The 19,766-nt window shown below is 49.1% G+C and overlaps 1 protein-coding gene across 2 annotated transcripts in view; it reads left to right on the plus strand.

Annotated features, from left to right (window-relative positions):
* The window catches only part of NOL4L (nucleolar protein 4 like), a 106,174-nt gene that overhangs the window by 49,514 nt on the left and 36,894 nt on the right, over positions 1-19,766 (plus strand). Inside the window, exon 1 of one of the 2 annotated variants that reach the window (XM_073308640.2) lies at positions 14,940-15,137. The exons of the other annotated variant lie outside the window; for it this stretch is intronic. The gene's annotated coding sequence lies outside the window, so the exon portion shown is untranslated. Of the gene's footprint in view, positions 1-14,939; positions 15,138-19,766 lie in introns of those variants that run through there. 2 annotated transcript variants of the gene reach the window in all.

Genomic DNA, 19,766 nt, shown 5'->3' on the forward strand with positions numbered 1-19,766 from the left:
AGGAGTGTCTACTTGAGCCTTCATAAATGACAAGAAGGGGCTCCTGCAGAGAGTACAGACCTTGGAAAGCAACATTACAAAATAGCTCCCCATGAGTAATGAGGTTACTCTGAAAACCACAGACCAAATTCTATTCTCACTCCTAAGAAAATCTGGAATACCTCCATTGGAGTCAATAGATTTACTCTGGCATAACTCAGAGCAGAATTATGACTCAGACCACTTAGTTTGAGATCACAAGAACATGCAGAGGCTCCTGGGGCCTGAGTCTCCTCTCACACTGGTTTTAAACAAATTCGCACAGGTGTGAGAGGAGACTCAGGCCCCTTATACTTTCTACATTGTGCAGAAGTAACTCACTGTAGGATGACTGCTGGTGCACTACAGTATCTGCTGAACTCCTGACTGTTACAAGCTAGTAATTAAAAAGAGCAAAAAGAAAATGTTTGCTGTTTAGCCCTAATGTTTAGCCTTGCCACCTAATTTTTAAATGATGAATTACTATCATTTTTTAAATGCTTGGGTAGTCCAAGTTTGGGGCAGTTGTTCTCTGGGCAAGCTATTCCTTCTGGTTTTATTCCAGCTCAGTCCTGAATTTATTTTTTCAGTGTTCATACTAAGCCATTCAGCATGACTTCCATTAAGACCTCCTATCTTACACAATGCCTGGCAGACTCTAAAGACTTTAAAAGGAACAAATCTTTAAATTGAAATGCCAAATTGACTCCCTCTGATCTGGACATGCTGCTGTTTTGGCAGTTTCAATACAGTCCAGTCTGGGGTTTGGTAACCAGGTATAAATGATACAGAAACAGGCCAGGAGATTATATAATGAACAAATGGCAGGAGCTGCTGTTGGAGCTGAACTAGCATAAGCTTTCTACTGGTGGCTGTAGGTTTCCCACACTAACTTGTGCTATATTAAGAGATTGGGAGGAATGGTAGGGCCTGGCCCAGTCCTGCATTCCTTACACATCCCAAGCTCCCACTGATTTCAGTGGGAGTTTGAGATGTGCTAGGAGGGCAGGATGAGGTGTATGCAGAACAGGTTTTCAGAAAACATTTTCTCCATATCAGAGGCATAATCGTGAAAGGTAGTGAGCACCTCCCAGTCCAACTCAAGTCAAGGGGAGTAGAGGTTGCTAAACACCCTTCAGGATCAAGCGCCAGCTGGGGGACTAAGGGATGAAAGGATCCCTGTGTCTACAATAGTTTGTATGCAATATTGAGTCCTCCTGGCTCCCTCTCCTCTGCCTTCTCCATGCTGTACTCATTAATCAAGTTCTCAGACATCCTCGGAGAGTTTCTATCAAGCCAGCCTGCTTGGGATTCACCCCCATTCTTAACTCTAGGCTTTCAATGAGACAAGCAGAGCTGGAACTGGGGGAAGACAGAGGCACAGAGAGAGCTAAGTTAGGTTGGCTGGGAAAGAAGTTTGTCAGCTGCTAACCTCTCCGTTTGCCTGCCCCACAGTTCAGAGCAGCCCCAGGTAGCAGGAAAAAGGTATAGCCTAGGGTCTTTTGTCAGCAATGCAAATTCTTGGGACAGGGTTTCTAAAATCTGCGGCAGTCTTGGCAATATTGGGACTGGCTCTATGTAGCACACAAGGTTTTCCTCTTCAGGATCTTTAGTTCAGAACTGACTTGTTGTCACGTGAGAGTGAGTTTGGTAGTCTCATCCCTTTGTGCAGCTCACAGAACCAACATCAAATTTGCCATGATTGGCAGCTGCTGCTCTGGGCTAAGGTGTCACAGGTCAGGATTAAGGTGCCTGGACCGAGCTGTCTGCGGGGACCCATAGCTGGGACAACAGAGAGTGTTACAGTACTGGAGGAAGTTGTATTTGGCAAAATTGTACAGGGAAACATATCGTGCTGCTTGGCTGTAGCCAGGACTTTTATCCCTTCCTCTCATGAGCACTGCATTCACTCAGTCACTTGAAAATAAATGTTATTTTGTAGAGATATTTTTTGCCCTCTTCTGCCCTGAAGAAGAATCTCCTTTGGTTCCTAAATTAAATACTGATAAATACAATGCCAAGAAGAAAAACAGAGGTTGCAGTGAGAGACAAGTACAAATTATGTATTGGCAAATGGGTGTAAGTCAAAGGGAGCCGAAGGAGTCTTAAGTAGCTGGTACAAGTAGCAAGGGAATCAGAAAAAGATATAAATTCCACAACTTAGCTCTTCTCTAGCCTCACTTAAGACTGGGCTACACACAGACTTACAATGAAATAATAATAGCTGTGAATTAAAACCGATTTAGTTATTTCAGTGCAATTCTCTGTGTTGACAGGCTTATTTCAGAATAAGGCTGAAGTCAGTTTAGCTAAAGTTAGTAATTATCAACACATAGACTTTCAGCAAAATAACTAAATTGGTTTTAGGAAATCAATTACATTGAATTGGTGCAAGTTAGTATGTATATTAGCCTTTTGATTCAACTCTGAATATTGGCTTGAAACTCTTAACGATGATAAAAATTATCCAGTGAATAATATTTGGGGACAAAATGGTTCTAAATTTAAGAATTTCACTACTTTCATGTATTGTTTTTCCCCCTTCTCTTGTGAATTATTTTGTGTAAACCACTCAAGATAAGTTCATTGTCACAATCTCTGTTGCCTTGGTGTTTTGGTGAAAGCTGTATTAGAGCAGTGTTCAGGATTGTATTTGTGTGGTTTAAACTATATTGCCCTTTAAAATTTACAGCCATATCTATATTCTGCGTTCAGCCTGTACTCTCATACCAGTTTATACCCATCCTGTCACCTGTAACTTTCCTGGCATTTTATGGGGGACTTCAAGTTGGGAGACATATGCTGGAAGTCTCATGCTGCCAGTAGTTAATCATCATTAGAGTTTCTAAAAATTACAGATGATAAATTTTCTAACACAAAGGGTATTGCACCCAACATGAGGTAACTGTTTTGGATCTCATTCTGATGCATAAAGATAAATTAATCACTGAATTGGAAGTTGGTGGTTGCTTAGGAACAATGATCTAACCTGATTACGTTCAACATGGGCAAACAGAGGACAGTCCCAACCAACCTTATATAGATTTGGTACCTCAAGTAGGCTAATTTCCCAAATCTGAAGAAAATTATGAGAAAAATTGATTGGGAGGAAAAATTTAGACAGGAAAATGTGAATGAAAACTGGGAGTTCTTTAAGAAGAAGGCCAAAAAGCCATGATTCCACCATCAAGAAAGAGGACAACTTTGGTTAACAGACCATCCATGTTAAGTGGCAAAGTGCAGGCAGCAATTAAAAATAAAAAAGCCACACATAACAAATGGAAAAAGGGGGAAGTGACTAACAACTGATATAATTTAGAAGTTGTGAAGTGTAGAAAATTGATAAGGAAAGCAAAGGTATCAGGGAAAAATCCATGGCTGGCAGAGCTAAGGACAATAAAGAGGTTTTTTAAAAGGTATATTAGGAACAAAAGAAATCCTAACAATGGTATAGGCTCATTATTCAGTGGAGATGGTAAAATTGTTAATCGTGATTCAGAAAAGGCAGAAGTGTTCAGTAAAAATTTCTGTTCTGTATCTGGAATGAAGCAGGTTGATATACTCATATCACATGAAGATAATGAAGTACTTTCCAGTCCATTAGTAACTAATGAGGTTGTTAAACAACTTTTACTGAGGATAAAAGAATTAAATCATCAGGTCCAAATAACTTGAATCCAAGAGTCCTAAAAGAGTTGGTGGAGGAGAGTTCTGGCTCACTGATGTTAATTTTTAACAAATCTTGGAATGCTGGGGAAATTCCAAAAGACTAGAAGAGTTCTAATGTTGTGCCAATATTCAAAAAGGGCAAGAAAGATAGGCCAGTCCCTGGGCAAAATAAAGAAAAAGATTATAAGGGATTCAGTTGATAAAGAATTAAAGGATAGGAATATAATTAATAAAAAGAAAAGGAGTACTTGTGGCACCTTAGAGACTGCGAATACAGACTAACACGGCTGTTACTCTGAAACCTGTCAATATAATTAATGCCACTCAACATAATTTTTATGGGAAATAGATCTTGTCAAACAAACCTGTAAGGAGATTACAGGTGTAGTTGATAAAGGTAGCTGCATGGGTGTAATAGACTTTTTTTTGTAAAAAATTAGCACTATTCAGTATCAATAAAGCACACCTTAAATGGATTAAGAATCAGCAAACTGACAGATCTCCTTAAAGGATGAAATCAGGTTTGTTTGACAAGCCCTATTTTCCATTAAAATGATGTTGACTGGCATTAATTATATTCCTCTCCTTTAATTCATCATTGTTCGTCAAATGGGGGTGTATCTACCGGGGTTCCACAGGGATCAGTACTGGGCCCGTTGCTATTCAACATTTTCATCAAAGCAGGTGGAAATATAGAATCCCTGCTGATAAAATCTGGGGATGAAAAGGGGTTGGTGGGGCAGTAAATAATCATGAAGACAAGACAGGTAGAACAATCTGTGTCCTTTGGTAAGCCGGACCCGCTCAAACAAATTGTGTTTTAACAGCCAAAGTAAAGTAATGCAGCTACTTACAAGGAATGCAGGTCACACCTGCAGAATGCATCCAGGAAAGCAGGAACTCTGAAAAAGGCTTAGGGGTCAGAGTGGACAAGCAGTCAACATGAGCTCCCAGTGCGATGCTAGGACACAAAGGCAAATGTGATCCCTAGATATGTGAACAGGGGAGTAGGAATAAGGAGATGATTTTACCTCTGTAAATGGCACTGGTGAGACAGATACTGGAATACTGTGTCCAGTTCTGGTGTCCACATTCTTAAAGGGCTGTTGAGAAACTGGAGAGGGTGCAGAAAAGAGCCATAAAAATTATTCGAGGGCTGGAAAAAGGGCCTGTGGCAGAGCCAGGGGTTGAGCCGTGAGCACCTCCTGGCACATTGGAAAGTTGGCACCTGTAGCTGCAGCCCCGGAGTTGGTGCCTGTACAAGGAGTCACGTATTAACTTCTGAAGAGCCACATGTGGCTCCTGAGCCACAGGGTGGCCACCCCTGCTTTAGGCAAACACAAGTTATTGGGCTCAATGCAGGGGTAACGGTGAAATTTAATGGCCTGTGCTATATCAGAAGTCAGGCTAGATGATGACTGTATGAACGGCTTGCTTTGAATGAATGTAATTTTTTAATTATTATAATTAACCATAACACTGAGGATAGTAAAAACTAGACTGAATCTTAAAAGCTTTTAGACTGTGTAGGTCATTACAAACATTTTTTCCCAGAGTAGATTTCCCAGGCTTTGTAAGATAGCATTGTGTGCTCAATGCACTTGTCCAAGTACAAACAAAACAATTTGATGCAAAACTTGGGCTGGGTGAGACAAACCATGCTGCTGAAGCTTCCATATTCCAGATGAGATGTGAAACGAGGCCCTAACCCTTTGTTGTTATTGAGGATCACATGGCACTTTATGTAAGAATAAAGGTATTAACCCTGGTGCCTTGGCCAAATTACAGTCCACCTCCCTAAACTCCTGTGTTTTTAGTTGAACATAATAGTCTTTATTTCCTGTCCCAAACTATTGTGTAGTGTTGCTGTGTGCTGCTAAACAGCTCTGTGTTCCCTGAGAGGCAGCTGTGGTGCCAAGAGAGGCCGGTCCTGAGCTATCTGGTACCCAGTGGTGAGCTGGAGCCGGTTCGCACCGGTTCGCTGGAACCGGTTGTTAAATTTAGAAGCCCTTTTAGAGGGACAACCGGTTCTAAAAGGTCTTCTAAATTTAACAACTGGCCAAAAGTGGCGCCTTAGGTGCCACCTCCGTGGGTGCTCCGGGGCTGGAGCACCCATGGGGAAAATTTGGTGGGTGCAGAGCACCCACCGGTAGCTCCTTGCCCGGTCCCAGCTCACCTCACCTCCGCCTCCTCCCCTGAACGCACCGCCCCGCTCTGCTTCTCCGCCCCCCCGGCTTCCCATGAATCAGCTCTTTGCTGGGAAGCCTGGGAGGGTGAGAAGCAAGTGGCAGCTTTGCGCTCAGGCCCAGGGAGGTGGAGGCGGAGCAGAGGGGAGCGGGGGCAGGGGGGGCAAGGAGGACCGCCCACGCCTCAGCAGGTAACCCGGGAGTGGGGTGGAGTGGGGCGCCGCTGGGGAACTGCTCCCCACCCCAGCTCACCTCCACCTTCTTGGGCCTGAGCGCAAAGCCACTGCCTGCCTCTCAGCCCTCCCAGGCTTCCCGCGCAAACAGCTGATTCACGGGAAACTGGGGGCGGGGGGAGAGGCAGAGAAGCAGAGCAGGGCAGCATGTTCAGGGGAGGAGGCGGAGGAGGAGCGGAGGTGAGCTGGGGCCGGGCGCGAGGCAGGGAGCTGCTGGTGGGTGCTCTGCCCCCACCAAATTCTCCCCGTGGGTGCTCCAGTCCTGGAGCACCCAGGGGGTCGGTGCCTAAGGCGCCACTTTTGGTGTGATCGGTGGGGGGAGTGGCTGCTCCCCCCCAGCTACGCTACCCCACCTCTAGGAGCCAGAGGGATCTGCCGGATGCTTCCTGGGAGCCGCCTCAGGTAAGCACTGCCGGGACTCCCCACCTCGCCCCCCAGCAGGTCCCTCTGGCTCTTAGGGGCGGGGTGCGGTGAGCACCCACTACGGTGGCCCACGAGACCCTCCTGCCCGATTCTGGGGGCAGACAGGGGAGAGGGGTGGATGGGGCAGGGGTACCGGGGGGGGGGTGTCAAGGTACACGGGAGGTTGGATGGGGCAGGAGTCCTGGGGGGCGGGCCACGACCCCCTCATGGGGTGAGGAAGGAACCGGTTGTTAAGATTTTGGCAGCTCCCTTCCTCACTGTAATGTTGTGCAGCTTTCTTAATTGTTTTTGGTAAAGTGCTCGGAGATATGCAGAAGTGCAAACTATTGTCAGTGCTAGTGAACACACTCCTAGTTTCTGGTGCATATTAACTACTGGCAGACCGTGAATATGGCCCGCTTGCTTTAGCCTGGAACTGAGCATACTGAATAAGTGGTGTCAGTATTCCTCCAAAATTAATATACTTCTGTCTTTATTAATTTACATTTCTTCCTGACCATTGTGAACCACGTGTTAATCAAATGACTGAATGTGTTCAGTCTGCTGTCGTCTGGATAGTGACTCTTCCCAGTAGAATGACAAGCGTCATGTAACTTCTCCCCCCAATAAAATCCTAAACAAGTTCAGATATCAACCTGTTTAGTGAGTATATAAAAAAGCCTTCCACAAGAATCAACAAATCTGTAAAGATGTGGTGCTGCAAAATTACAACACAGCTTATTTTTTATTATATGGTATTTTTTCCATACAATGGACTTAATGTATCTAATGCAGTGTGTCCAATACATGCAAAATGCTTCATAGCCAATAAATCTATGTAGGCTCTGTATCCAGCTCAGCCATAGACTTGCAATGTGATCTTGGTAAAGTCAGATAAATTCTGTATATTTCAGTTTCACCATCTCTAAAATGCAGATAACAAAACCTCAGAGAGGGATTGTGAAGCCAAATTCACTAATGCTTGTAAAGCTCTTTGAGAGCCTTGCATGGAAGTGGTTTAAAAGTGCAAAGTATTAAAGAAGACGAGACTCTAATGTTCTGCTGTTTAACCCTGATCTTTGAATTTCCACACTCACTTTTGCATGTGCATCTATTAAACCCACTAAAGTAGGCTTGCACCAGGTTCAGTTGCATACACCATGAAATTTAAGCACTGTGACAAAATTCCTGTTCTACCTTGGTGGGTCTTGTGCTTATTGGTGGATTTGCTTGCCTTGGAGCTTCACAGCAGCCCTCAGTTTGGCCATTTTTCTGAACCCACAGTCCAGGTCGACTCCTCCTGTGTCTGACCAGGAGTTGTGAGGATTTGGGGGGAACCCGGGCCCGCCCTCTACTCCGGGTTCCAGCCCAGGGCCCTGTGGAACGCAGCTGTCTAGAGTGCCTCCTGGAACAGTTATGCAACAGCTACAACTCCCTAGGCTACTTCCCCATGGCCTCCTCCCAACACCTTCTTTATCCTCACCATAGTATCTTCCTCCTGGTGTCTGATAATGCTTGTACACCTCAGTCCTCCAACAGTCCGAGTTCTCACTCTCAGCTCCTCACACGCACACCACAAAGTGAAGTGAGCTCCTTTTTAAAACCCAGGTGCCCTGATTAGCCTGCCTTACTTGATTGTAGCAGCTTCTTCATTGGCTGCAGGTGTTCTAATCAGCCTGTCTTAATTGTCTCCAGAAGGTTCCTGATTGTTCTGGAACCTTCCCTGTTACCTTACCCAGGGAAAAGTGACCTACTTAACCTGGGGCTAATATATCTGCCTTCTCTTTCTCTCCTGTAGCCATCTGGCCTGATCCTGTCACAGCACCAAATGATCTGGGAGGAGTGGTAGATACGCTGGAGGGGAGGGATAGGATACAGAAGGACCTAGACAAATTGGAGGATTGGGCCAAAAGAAATCTGATGAGGTTCAATAAGGATAAGTGCAGGGTCCTGCACTTAGGATGGAAAAATCCAATGCACCGCTACAGACTAGGGACCGAATGGCTAGGCAGCAGTTCTGCGGAAAAGGACCTAGGGGTGACAGTGGACGAGAAGCTGGATATGAGTCAGCAGTGTGCCCTTGTTGCCAAGAAGGCCAATGGCATTTTGGGATGTATAAGTAGGGGCATTGCCAGCAGATCGAGGGACGTGATCATTCCCCTCTATTCGACATTGGTGAGGCCTCATCTGGAGTACTGTGTCCAGTTTTGGGCCCCTCACTACAAGAAGGATGTGGATAAATTGGAGAGAGTCCAGCGAAGGGCAACAAAAATGATTAGGGGTCTAGAACACATGACTTATGAAGAGAGGCTGAGGGAGCTGGGATTGTTTAGCCTGCAGAAGAGAAGAATGAGGGGGGATTTGATAGCTGCTTTCAACTACCTGAAAGGGGGTTCCAAAGAGGATGGCTCTAGACTGTTCTCAATGGTAGCAGATGACAGAACGAGGAGTAATGGTCTCAAGTTGCAGTGGGGGAGGTTTAGATTGGATATTAGGAAAAACTTTTTCACTAAGAGGGTGGTGAAACACTGGAATGCGTTACCTAGGGAGGTGGTAGAATTTCCTTCCTTAGAGGTTTTTAAGGTCAGGCTTGACAAAGCCCTGGCTCGGATGATTTAACTGGGAATTGGTCCTGCTTCGAGCAGGGGGTTGGACTAGATGACCTTCAGGGGTCCCTTCCAACCCTGATATTCTATGATTCTATGATCTCATATACATGTACAAAACAACTGTGCAGCCACTTTTGTGTAATAAGTTGTGCTTACAAATGGGAATATTCAAAACCAGAACGTGGCTTTGGACTGGCTAAAATTTTGGCCTTAAATGATTCAGTTCCGTACCTTCTAATAGCTACTGTGTTGAAACTACTTGATTCTATTTTCTGTGGCCAAGAAATATGCGGCAGCATTTAAGAGTCCTTCTATCCATGTCAGTCCTTATCACAATGTAAACATACCACCAGGTGGTGTGCATTAATACTCAGAGTGAAATTGATAGGAGACAGAGGGACTTGGAATTTCCATATTTACTCAGACCCTAGTGCTGAGACTTTGGAAGTGCCCAATACCTGATACTTCCAAAGAAGGCAACCTCACCCCAAAACAATCCTTTCTCTCCTCTTTCAGATGATGATGATCAGTTTACGCCCTAGAGGATGAAGCTGCATTTCCTTTGTCTCTTTATTTTAGCTCCTAGAACTGAGGATTTTATTTATGCCTATGCCACTGATTAATAACTCTTATTTTTAAAGAAAGATGGAATTATAACTAAGGGTGAACAAGCTAAAGTACATGATGCAGCCCACAGAAAAGTTTCACAGATCTTCTCTCTATTTCCTGACTTCCCTAAGCTATGGACTGCCAAAAGGATGATGTGAAAATAGAAGTGAAATATTCTTTGACTATGGCTGTCTCTCAGCAACTTGCTTTCCAGTGACACTCTCACCCCTTTTTCCTTACTGGCTTCATTCATAAAAGGTTTGCATTTTTTAAAGCTAATTCTCTAGGAGGGTTCGGTAGTGATGTAGAATCTAATGCAGTAAGGCCCATCTTTTCATTTAGCCTGCTTAGCCAGAGGCACAAGGGCATCAAGTGACTTGCACAAGATTGCTCAGTGAGTCAGTGACTGCTCTGGGATGAGAATTAAGATCCTCCTAGCTCTCAGTCTTTTGCACTAGTCACTAGATGCAGGACTGATATTAATCAACAAACATATCTGTTAAATGAAGCTGCTGTGTAGTTTGTACCTTCATTTGAGAGCTGCCGTGGAAGTTCTTGTGGAACTTTTCCATGGGAAACTATGAAAGATGTAGTCAGTGTATTATTTAGTATGCACATATACACCCACAAGTGTGCTAGGTGCTTTACAGACAAAAAGCACAACACAGCTCCTGTTGGGAAGAACTTTTGCTAAAGCTCCCATGCTACAGGCTGTTCCAGGCAAGAGAACCCCAGTGGGGAGCCCCAGGGTTTCTGCACGGGTAGCTTCTTGTACCCATGTGAAATAGCTTTCAGCTGCTAGGCCTGAATGAACAAGTCACAAAGGAGTGGGAGAAGGAAGGAATGTGAAATAATATTTTTAATTATTACAATTTTACTTATTTCCTTTTTAAAAAATCCTTTAAAAACTAACTCCTGGTCCTTACTACTACAGGGATTATTGTTACTGAACCTGTATCAAACTGCCTGCCCCTTCCCCCTGGATCCAGAAATAGCTACCTAAAGATACATTAGATAAAAGTTGATAAATGCCTAATTCACTTAGGAGCCTAAATCTCATGGGGATTTGAACTCCTAAATCACATAGGTGTTTTGAAAGTTTTACCCATTTTCAGCTAGTTTAGGCCCCAGATTAAGGTTTGGTATGAAAGAGGAGTTCTCAGATGACCAGAGACAATCTCAAATATTTGTTTGAAGACCATGTGAGATGCGTGTGAACTAGGGCTGTCAAGTGATTAAAAAAATTAATCGTGATTAATCACACTGTTAAACAATAATAGAATGCCATTTATTTAAATATTTAATAAATTTAAATTGGTATTCTATTGTTTAACAGTGTGATTAAAAGTGCAATTAATTACCATTAATTTTTTTAATCACGATTAATTTTTTTTAGTTAATCGCGTGAGTTAACTGCGATTAATCAACAGCCCTAATTTGAGATCATTGTACCTGCAGAATGCAACAATGGGGAACTGTACATGCATCTACCCTTTGTGTGCGTGGACACACCATTGGTATGCACAAATGCAGGGTTTTGCACATGCAAAGGGTGGGTATTCATTTTACCAAATTCACCCATTTTACCCGCCCTTGGAAATGGGGGCCAAAAAGAGTCGTCAGTAGGAGATCTTCATAATAAGCTTGTCACTCTCCTTTCTGACATGCTTTGCTCAGCAGTGAAATAGTTAATGTTGAAATATAAATCATCATACCTGGGCATCGGTGTTAACACTCCACTGAGAATAATGTAGCCATTCAGACCTCTCAGTATGCTATGGGCTGTCTGCAGACTCAGCCAGACATCACCACACTTGGGTCAAGTTTTTAAGGATTTCTTCTCAACCGTAACAGCTGAAGACTTCAAAAAATAAAAAAGGAAAGCTGAGATTCTGGAGCACAAGGCGCCAGTCTCAAAATAACTAATGGATCCCTGGCCTGGGCCAATTAGAATCCTGCCTGGGGGGCAACAAACATAAGAACGGCCATACTGGGTTCAACCTATGGTCCATCTAGTCCATTATCCTGTCTTCTGATAGTGGCCAAAGCCAGGTGCTTCAGAGGGAATGAACAGAACAAGCAATTATCGAGTGATCTATCCCATCGTCCAGTCCCAGCATCTGGCAGTTGGAGGGTTAGGGTCACCCAGAACATGGGGTTGCATCCCTGACCATCTTGCCTAATAGCCATGGAACTTATCTAATTAATTTTTTAACCCAGTTTTATTTTTGGGTTTCACAACATCCCCTGGCAACCAGTTCCAGAGGTTGACTGTGCACTGTGAGAAGAAGTGCTTCCTTTTGTTTTAAATCTGCTGCCTGTTCATTTCATTGGGTGACGTGATGTTATGTTAAGGGGTAAAGGGAGACTATAGGTGGGGAGAAGGACACACTTCAGCATCCTAAGGCATGGTGGGGCACCTGTGCTCTCCCTGAGACACAACCTCTCCCAGAGCTGTGGTGGGGCACTGTGGCTACGTGGACCCAGTGCAAGACCCGTGAAGTACAGTTGAGACCTGCAAGTGACAGGCTGTTTCTGCATCAAGGTCTCTTCCCTGAGGAACTGCTACAATTGAGATTGTACATTTAAAAAGTGATGTGAATCATTCTGTTCCTTGCAAACTAAGGGGTTGCTACATCCACATCCTCCCTTCTCCCCTCCCCCCAACATGGCTGCGCGTGTGGGGGCAGCAGTATCCCAGAGGGGACTCAGTAGGGGACATACAAGTGGTAGTATCCCCATTGCCCTCCACAAAGGGAGGGCAGCTTTAAATTCCAGCAGGGACCTAATAGGTAGAGGCAGCATGGGAGATACACTGGATCATTGCATCCCCTGGATGGATTCCCTGGTCCTGCCCACTTACAGGGCTGTGACTGCCTGCTCCAGGTTCCTCCATTGCAATGATAGCTTGCCCTGGTGTACCATTGCTCATGGCTGATTTTGTCCCCAGGATTACTTAGCTTGCAGAACATAGGCAGTGAACGGTGTCCCTAGCCTCTGTTTGCCAGAAGCTGGGAATGGGCGATAGGGGTTGGATCGCTTGATGATTCCCTGTTCTATTCATTCCCTCTGGGGCACCTGGCACTGGCCACTGTCGGAAGAGAGGATACTGGGCTAGATGGACCTTTGGTCTGACCCAGTATGGCCATTGTTAAGTTCTTTATCGAACCCTAGATTTCTCACTTCACTTACAAGTTTTCAAACTCTCCTGATGTAATATGTTAGTTTGGTCAGTGTTTATCGGACTGGATCCATGGACCCCAGTAACTCGGGGAGCCCTTTCTGGTGGTTTGCAGGGCAACCAGAAGAGATGGAGATTGCAGTGGGGAAGGTTGGGTACCAAAGAGACTGGGAGAGTGGAGCATGGATGGTTCACAAGATTATACCACGTAATTTTCTATGGAATGACGTTGCCCTGAGCACACCCCCCTCTGTGTAGGATGGCTGTTGGAATGTCTCTCATTGCTGCTTTGTATTTTTCCATGGTTACAGTCTCTCTGTGTAGCACACTCTTCCCGACTGTACTCCTGTATTTTCTCCTGAATAACAATACTTAACAGGTAGCAGGTATTTCAGTGTTACTGTTTCTCACTGGCCAGCCCCCTCCCGCTGGCCCTTTCCCAGTGTTATTGTCCAAGTCTGGGCAGCTGCGCCCTCCCCCGACTATTGCTGTCTCTCTCTCGGCGCACAGCCTCTCCCCGGTTATTGCAGCTCTCCCGGCCCAGTCTCACGCTGGGCGTGTCTTACGCTGCCTGTTCAGGAGGTGTGTTCCCCCCAAACTACAGCATTTCTCTCTGGCCACTGCCTGTCCTCTAGGATGGCAGTCCCAGGCTCTCACAGCCTACCGTGCCCAGGCTGACTGTCGCTCTCGTTAGAAAATGGATGGGCTCCGACTGCTCCTCCCCACACCCACTCTCCACCCCGCGCCTGTCTCTCTGCGCCCCCCCACAGTGTGAGCGCGCCGCTGTCCCGCCCCCGGCGATGGGTGTCTGTCCCTGCCCCCCACGCGCGGTGTGGGCCAGCCCCCCCCCCCACGGCCCCACATTCACAGTGGGGCTCACCCCGTGCAGCCCGCCCGTGCTTCCTCCTCAGCAGTGTGGGTACCCCCCCCCGTGTCCGTCTGTCCGTCCCTGCAGCGCTTCCCTCTCTTCACCCCAGAGCCCCCCCCGCCCTGGGTCACCCCCCCCCCGTGTCCGTCTGTCCCTGCAGCGCTTCCCTTTCTTCACCCCAGTGCCCCCCCCGCCCTGGGTCACCCCCCCCGGTGTCCGTCTGTCCCTGCAGCGCTTCCCTCTCTTCACCCCAGAGCCCCCCCCCCGCCCTGGGTCACACCCCCCCCGTGTCCGACTGTCCCTGCAGCGCTTCCCTCTCTTCACCCCAGTGCCCCCCCGCCCTGGGTCACCCCCCCCCCGTGTCCGTCCGTCTGTCCCTGCAGCGCTTCCCTCTCTTCACCCCAGTGCCCCCCCCGCCCTGGGTCACCCCCCGTGTCCGTCTGTCCCTGCAGCGCTTCCCTCTCTTCACCCCAGAGCCCCCCCCCCGCCCTGGGTCACCCCCCCCCCCGTGTCCGACTGTCCCTGCAGCGCTTCCCTCTCTTCACCCCAGTGCCCCCCCGCCCTGGGTCACCCCCCCCCCCGTGTCCGTCCGTCTGTCCCTGCAGCGCTTCCCTCTCTTCACCCCAGTGCCCCCCCCGCCCTGGGTCACCCCCCGTGTCCGTCTGTCCCTGCAGCGCTTCCCTCTCTTCACCCCAGTGCCCCCCCCCGCCCTGGGTCACCCCCCGTGTCCGTCTGTCCCTGCAGCGCTTCCCTCTCTTCACCCCAGCGCCCCCCCCGCCCTGGGTCACCCCCCCCCCGTGTCCGTCCGTCTGTCCCTGCAGCGCTTCCCTCTCTTCACCCCAGCGCCCCCCGCCGCGTGTCACTCCCCCCCGTGTCCGTCCGTCTGTCCCTGCAGCGCTTCCCTCTCTTCACCCCAGCGCCCCCCCCGCCCTGGGTCACCCCCCCCCCGTGTCCGTCCGTCTGTCCCTGCAGCGCTTCCCTCTCTTCACCCCAGCGCCCCCCCCCGCCCTGGGTCACCCCCCCCCCCGTGTCCGTCCGTCTGTCCCTGCAGCGCTTCCCTCTCTTCACCCCAGCGCCCCCCCCGCCCTGGGTCACCCCCCCCCCGTATCCGTCCGTCTGTCCCTGCAGCGCTTCCCTCTCTTCACCCCAGCGCCCCCCGCCGCGTGTCACTCCCCCCGCGCCCCCCGCTCCCCCCGGGCCGGGAGTGACGCGCTCCGCAGCGCCAGCCCCTCTCGGCGGGCAGCAGCTGGTTGTCAGCCGCTCCGGAGCGCGGCCGGGCCAGCGTCCCCTCCCGTCCCCGCACCGAGCCGCCGGGCTGGCGCAGGCCGGCAGGCCCCAGGCGCGGCCCCGGCCCCGCAGCAGGTAGGCACCGGGCCCGGCTCCCCGCGGCGGGCGGCCGGCGGGGGCCGTTGAGAGGGGGCCGGGCTGTGCGGGGCTCCGGCGGCCGCCGCGTCCCCGTGCGGGGCCGGGGTGTTTATCTCGGTACCCTCGGGCTGGGCGGGGGACACAACTGCCCCCTGCCCGGGCCCGCGGGGGGCGGCCCGCGGGCTGGGGGGCAGGCGGTGTTCCGGGCCACCTGGCCCGCGGGGCTTGGGGGGTTGGGGGGCACAGCGGGCGCGGGGGGGGGGGGTTGGGGGCGCTAGGGGTGGGTTGGAGCGAGTTTGTTGGGGGTGCAGGGGGTCACTGGGAGTTTGGGGTGCACACAGGGCACGGGGAGTTGGAGGGGTTTGTTGGGAGGGCACAGGGGTCACTAGGCGTTGGAGGGGTTAGTTTGGGGTGCACAGGGGCACTGGGAGTTGGAGTTTGTTGGGGGGCAGGAGTCACTGGGCGTTTGGGGGGCAGGGGTCACCGGGAGTTGGAGGGGTTTGTTGGGAGGGCACAGGGGTCACCGGGAGCTGGAGGAGTTAGTTTGGGGTGCACAGGGGCACTGGGAGTTGGAGTTTGTTGGGAGGGCACAGGGGTCACCGGGAGTTGGAGAGGTTTGTTGGGAGGGCACAGGGGTCACTAGGCGTTGGAGGGGTTAGTTTGGGGTGCACAGGGGCACTGGGAGTTGGAGTTTGTTGGGGGGCAGGGATCACTGGGAGTTTGGGGGGCAGGGGTCACCGGGAGTTGGAGAGGTTTGTTGGGAGGGCACAGGGGTCACTAGGCGTTGGAGGGGTTAGTTTGGGGTGCACAGGGGCACTGGGAATTGGAGTTTGTTGGGGGGCAGGGATCACTGGGAGTTTGGGGGGCAGGGGTCACCGGGAGTTGGAGGGGTTTGTTGGGAGGGCACAGGGGTCACCGGGAGCTGGAGGGGTTAGTTTGGGGTGCACAGGGGCACTGGGAGTTGGAGTTTGTTGGGGGGCAGGGATCACTGGGAGTTTGGGGGGCAGGGGTCACCGGGAGTTGGAGGGGTTTGTTGGGAGGGCACAGGGGTCACCGGGAGCTGGAGGGGTTAGTTTGGGGTGCACAGGGGCACTGGGAGTTGGAGTTTGTTGGGGGGCAGGGATCACTGGGAGTTTGGGGGGCAGGGGTCACCGGGAGTTGGAGAGGTTTGTTGGGAGGGCACAGGGGTCACTAGGCGTTGGAGGGGTTAGTTTGGGGTGCACAGGGGCACTGGGAGTTGGAGTTTGTTGGGGGGCAGGGATCACTGGGAGTTTGGGGGGCAGGGGTCACCGGGAGTTGGAGAGGTTTGTTGGGAGGGCACAGGGGTCACTAGGCGTTGGAGGGGTTAGTTTGGGGTGCACAGGGGCACTGGGAGTTGGAGTTTGTTGGGGGGCAGGGATCACCGGGAGTTGGAGGGGTTTGTTGGGAGGCACACACGGATCATTGGGGGGGTTGGATGGCGCTAGTTGAAGGTTGCCCGCTGCTCTGTGGGGTTGGAGGTGCACGCAGGTCAGTGGGGTGGATGGTGTTTGAGTGAAGGGGGACGCAGCTCATTAGCGTGAGTTGCAGCGAGTTTGTTGGGGTGCGCGCATGGTGCTGGGGGCTTGTTTGCAGAGGTCACTGGGGTTGTTTGGGTGAATGTGCACGGGTCGCTGGGGGTTGGACGGGGCTAGGGCTGGACCGGGCCGATGGTGAGGGGGTGAGCTCTGGTTAGGTGGCGGCCGGGGCTTAGCAGGAAGGGTTGGATGTTGGGGGATCAAGGATTTCATGGCGGGTGCTATGGGTTGAGGGGGTTGCATGGGAAGGGCTGTTTTGTGGGGGTGCACCCTCCACCGTAATGCATTGCTGGGGGGAGGGTTGCCTAGCGGGGTGCAAGGGGGAATTGCGGAGGACGGTTGCGGGGCGAGTGTCCTGTGCCGGGTGCGGGGTTCCGCGTGCACCGCTCGGCACAGGGGCGTGCAGAGAGCGTGGTCCCGTTTGTGCCGGGGGGGGGGGGGGAAAGAGATTTCGCCGTTTTTTAAACTCCCCCTCTGCGTTCTGATTCCATCTCCCCCGGTTTCAAACCGAACCCGGCTGGCGGTGGCGGCTGCTCCTCCCTCCCTGCTCCGCTTTCCCGGGAAGTTCTCATTAACGTCTCTAATTAGCATTATTCCTGGAGAAAGGTTAAGGTTAGAGCGTCCTTCCCTTATCGGGAGAGCTGCCTCCCCCTTCCCCGGAAGAGCACAAAAGCGCAGAAAGAAAGTGGGAGGAGGCAGATCAATGGGGGAAGCTACAGACCCATTAATTCACAGGGAACCTTTCTCCCTCCCTGAAGCATCGATTTTCCCTTTCCCTGGTGCACAGGGCACAAGAATAATATCACACTACACCTAGAAGGGGCTCAGGGCTTTAACATTTCGCTGTCTCTGCGCCTTATTTTCCTCCCATTTCTGGTGAGGGATTGTGCTGGAAATAGCTTTCTTCCTAAAGGTAAAGCCCTACTTATGGGTCAATCCCTGCTTCATGCTGAAACCCCTGCCTACCAGGGCTGGAGCTATTTACACACATGCTCAGACGGATTTGCCTTACTGATCTATTTATTTACATATATTTGGATGAGTATAAATGGAAAGAATGAAACTTCCTTCCTTTCAGAGTTCACATTTCACACTGCATAGATCTCAGCCCCACCTGTGTGTATAGACACTACATTGGAAATAATCTTACAAACAAATAAACAGCCTTTTCACTCTTTAGGCAGTTTGGTTATTTTTCTGTATTTAGCTCATAGTATACAATGGAAACAGGCTAGTCAATTTTCACCTGTTCATAGTTTCTAGCCAGTTTCATTTCTACATTTTCAGGCATTAACCCAATAGTCCCTTGGGTTTGGTGGGAAACGGATTGTTAGAGTCTGTTCTTGCACTGTTTGCTACTGCTATGAAAATATATTGACCAAAATGTTCCTATTGATTATATGTCGTGCAAAAATATGTTTTCACAAAACTTTCAATTTGGGTCTAGATTGGACTTGGCAACATCTCTTAATATCTATATACTCAGACCATCACATTTTTGATCATTTTTTACGGTGTCCATGGAAGACTAAAGTATCCTTTCATTCTGAGCGATTTATGGGCTAGGAGGTTTAATCATGTCCTTTCATATAAAATCAAATACTTGTTTGATTTTGACCAAGATCTGTTTGCATGAAGGTGGATTGAAGACTTGCACCTTAAACAGAGTATTCAAACATATATAATGTTAATAGTACCTAGCCGTAGCTGTAGTTGCTTGGAAAATTCACACTTTCCCCCTCAGTATCTTACAGTAGCGGTTTTTCAACTTGTTTTCATTTGCGGATCCCTAAACATTTTCAAATGGAGATGCAGACTTCTTTGGAAATCTTAGACATAGTCTGCGGATCCATAGGGGCCTGCGGACCTCAGATTGACAACCACTGTCCTATACCCTTTGTTCAGCACCTCCCAACTGAACAGCAAGAGCACCTGAAGATTCCACCCAGCCCGGAGGGCAGACATTCAGAATCTGTTGGAAGAATGCCTGCTCCTCCTTGCCTTGGGTAATGACATCTGGAATGTGCATGTGCTGTTTAGTAACAGTCTCTTTTGGGGTCTTTTTTAGAGAAAGATCTTAGGAAGGAGGGAAAACATAAGACAACAGAGCTCATGAATATTCCCTTTTCCTGTAAAATATTCAGCTAGGTCTCATCTCACCTGATTTGGGGAACTAGTAAGAATAAATTCTTATTTTTTCATGTCCTAGCAAGGGCTAAGCAGCTTCTTTCCCCTTACTCTATCACACAAGATCATTCTCTTCTAGGGTGTAACAGGATTTACTATAAGTAAGAACTCTAGTCAACCTGATAGGAAGGGCATTCATAATATAGTGTTGGTTTGTAATCTATAGAAATAGGTACCAGATCTTATGGATTCCTAACTCTAAAACTGAATTGAATCAGCAATGCTTTAGCTTTGTTGGGCTCTGTGGTGCATTAATTGGCTGCTACAATATCCAGTGCCTTTGACCTGAGGAGTTTTATCCTCCATTATTAAGCCTTTCTGTGAACTGAAGTGGTTAAGTTAAGGTCAGATGTGGTTCAGTACCTTCTTGGCATGCTCAGAAGACTGTGTTTAACGCATGCTGACATGGAGATGAGGCTACCCTTTTGGTAGGGTATTCCCCCAGACTGATACTACCGTCAAGGGGGCCAGTGGGAGGTGCCGTCCTTCAAGACAACATTCTGGTAGCATTCTCCCAAGTTGCTGCTGCGTACAGGTAAAGCAGCTACAAGGGCAGGCAACTATGCCACACGGAGTTGGTTCTAAAAAAGGTGGCTGACTCCACTGTAAAACTAACACTGGCAAATGGTGACTATGCTTGTCACCTGTCTGAGTGAGGTGGAGCAATTGGTATTTCCATTGAAATTTTCTTTTTGCGAATACAGACGAAGACGGCTGCTACTCTGAAATCACCACCCTAGATTTTGGTTTCTGGAGTCCACAGAAAAAACAGGCCAGGGTAGCGTGTCATGCAAAAAAGTAGAGATATACTTCTAAATAAAACCAGATAACCTCAAAAAGAAAATAAGCAACACAGCAACAACAGTTCTCAGATCCTGGAAAA

Source organism: Lepidochelys kempii, chromosome 13, assembly GCF_965140285.1.
Source record: "Lepidochelys kempii isolate rLepKem1 chromosome 13, rLepKem1.hap1, whole genome shotgun sequence".
NCBI lineage: Eukaryota > Metazoa > Chordata > Testudines > Cheloniidae > Lepidochelys > Lepidochelys kempii.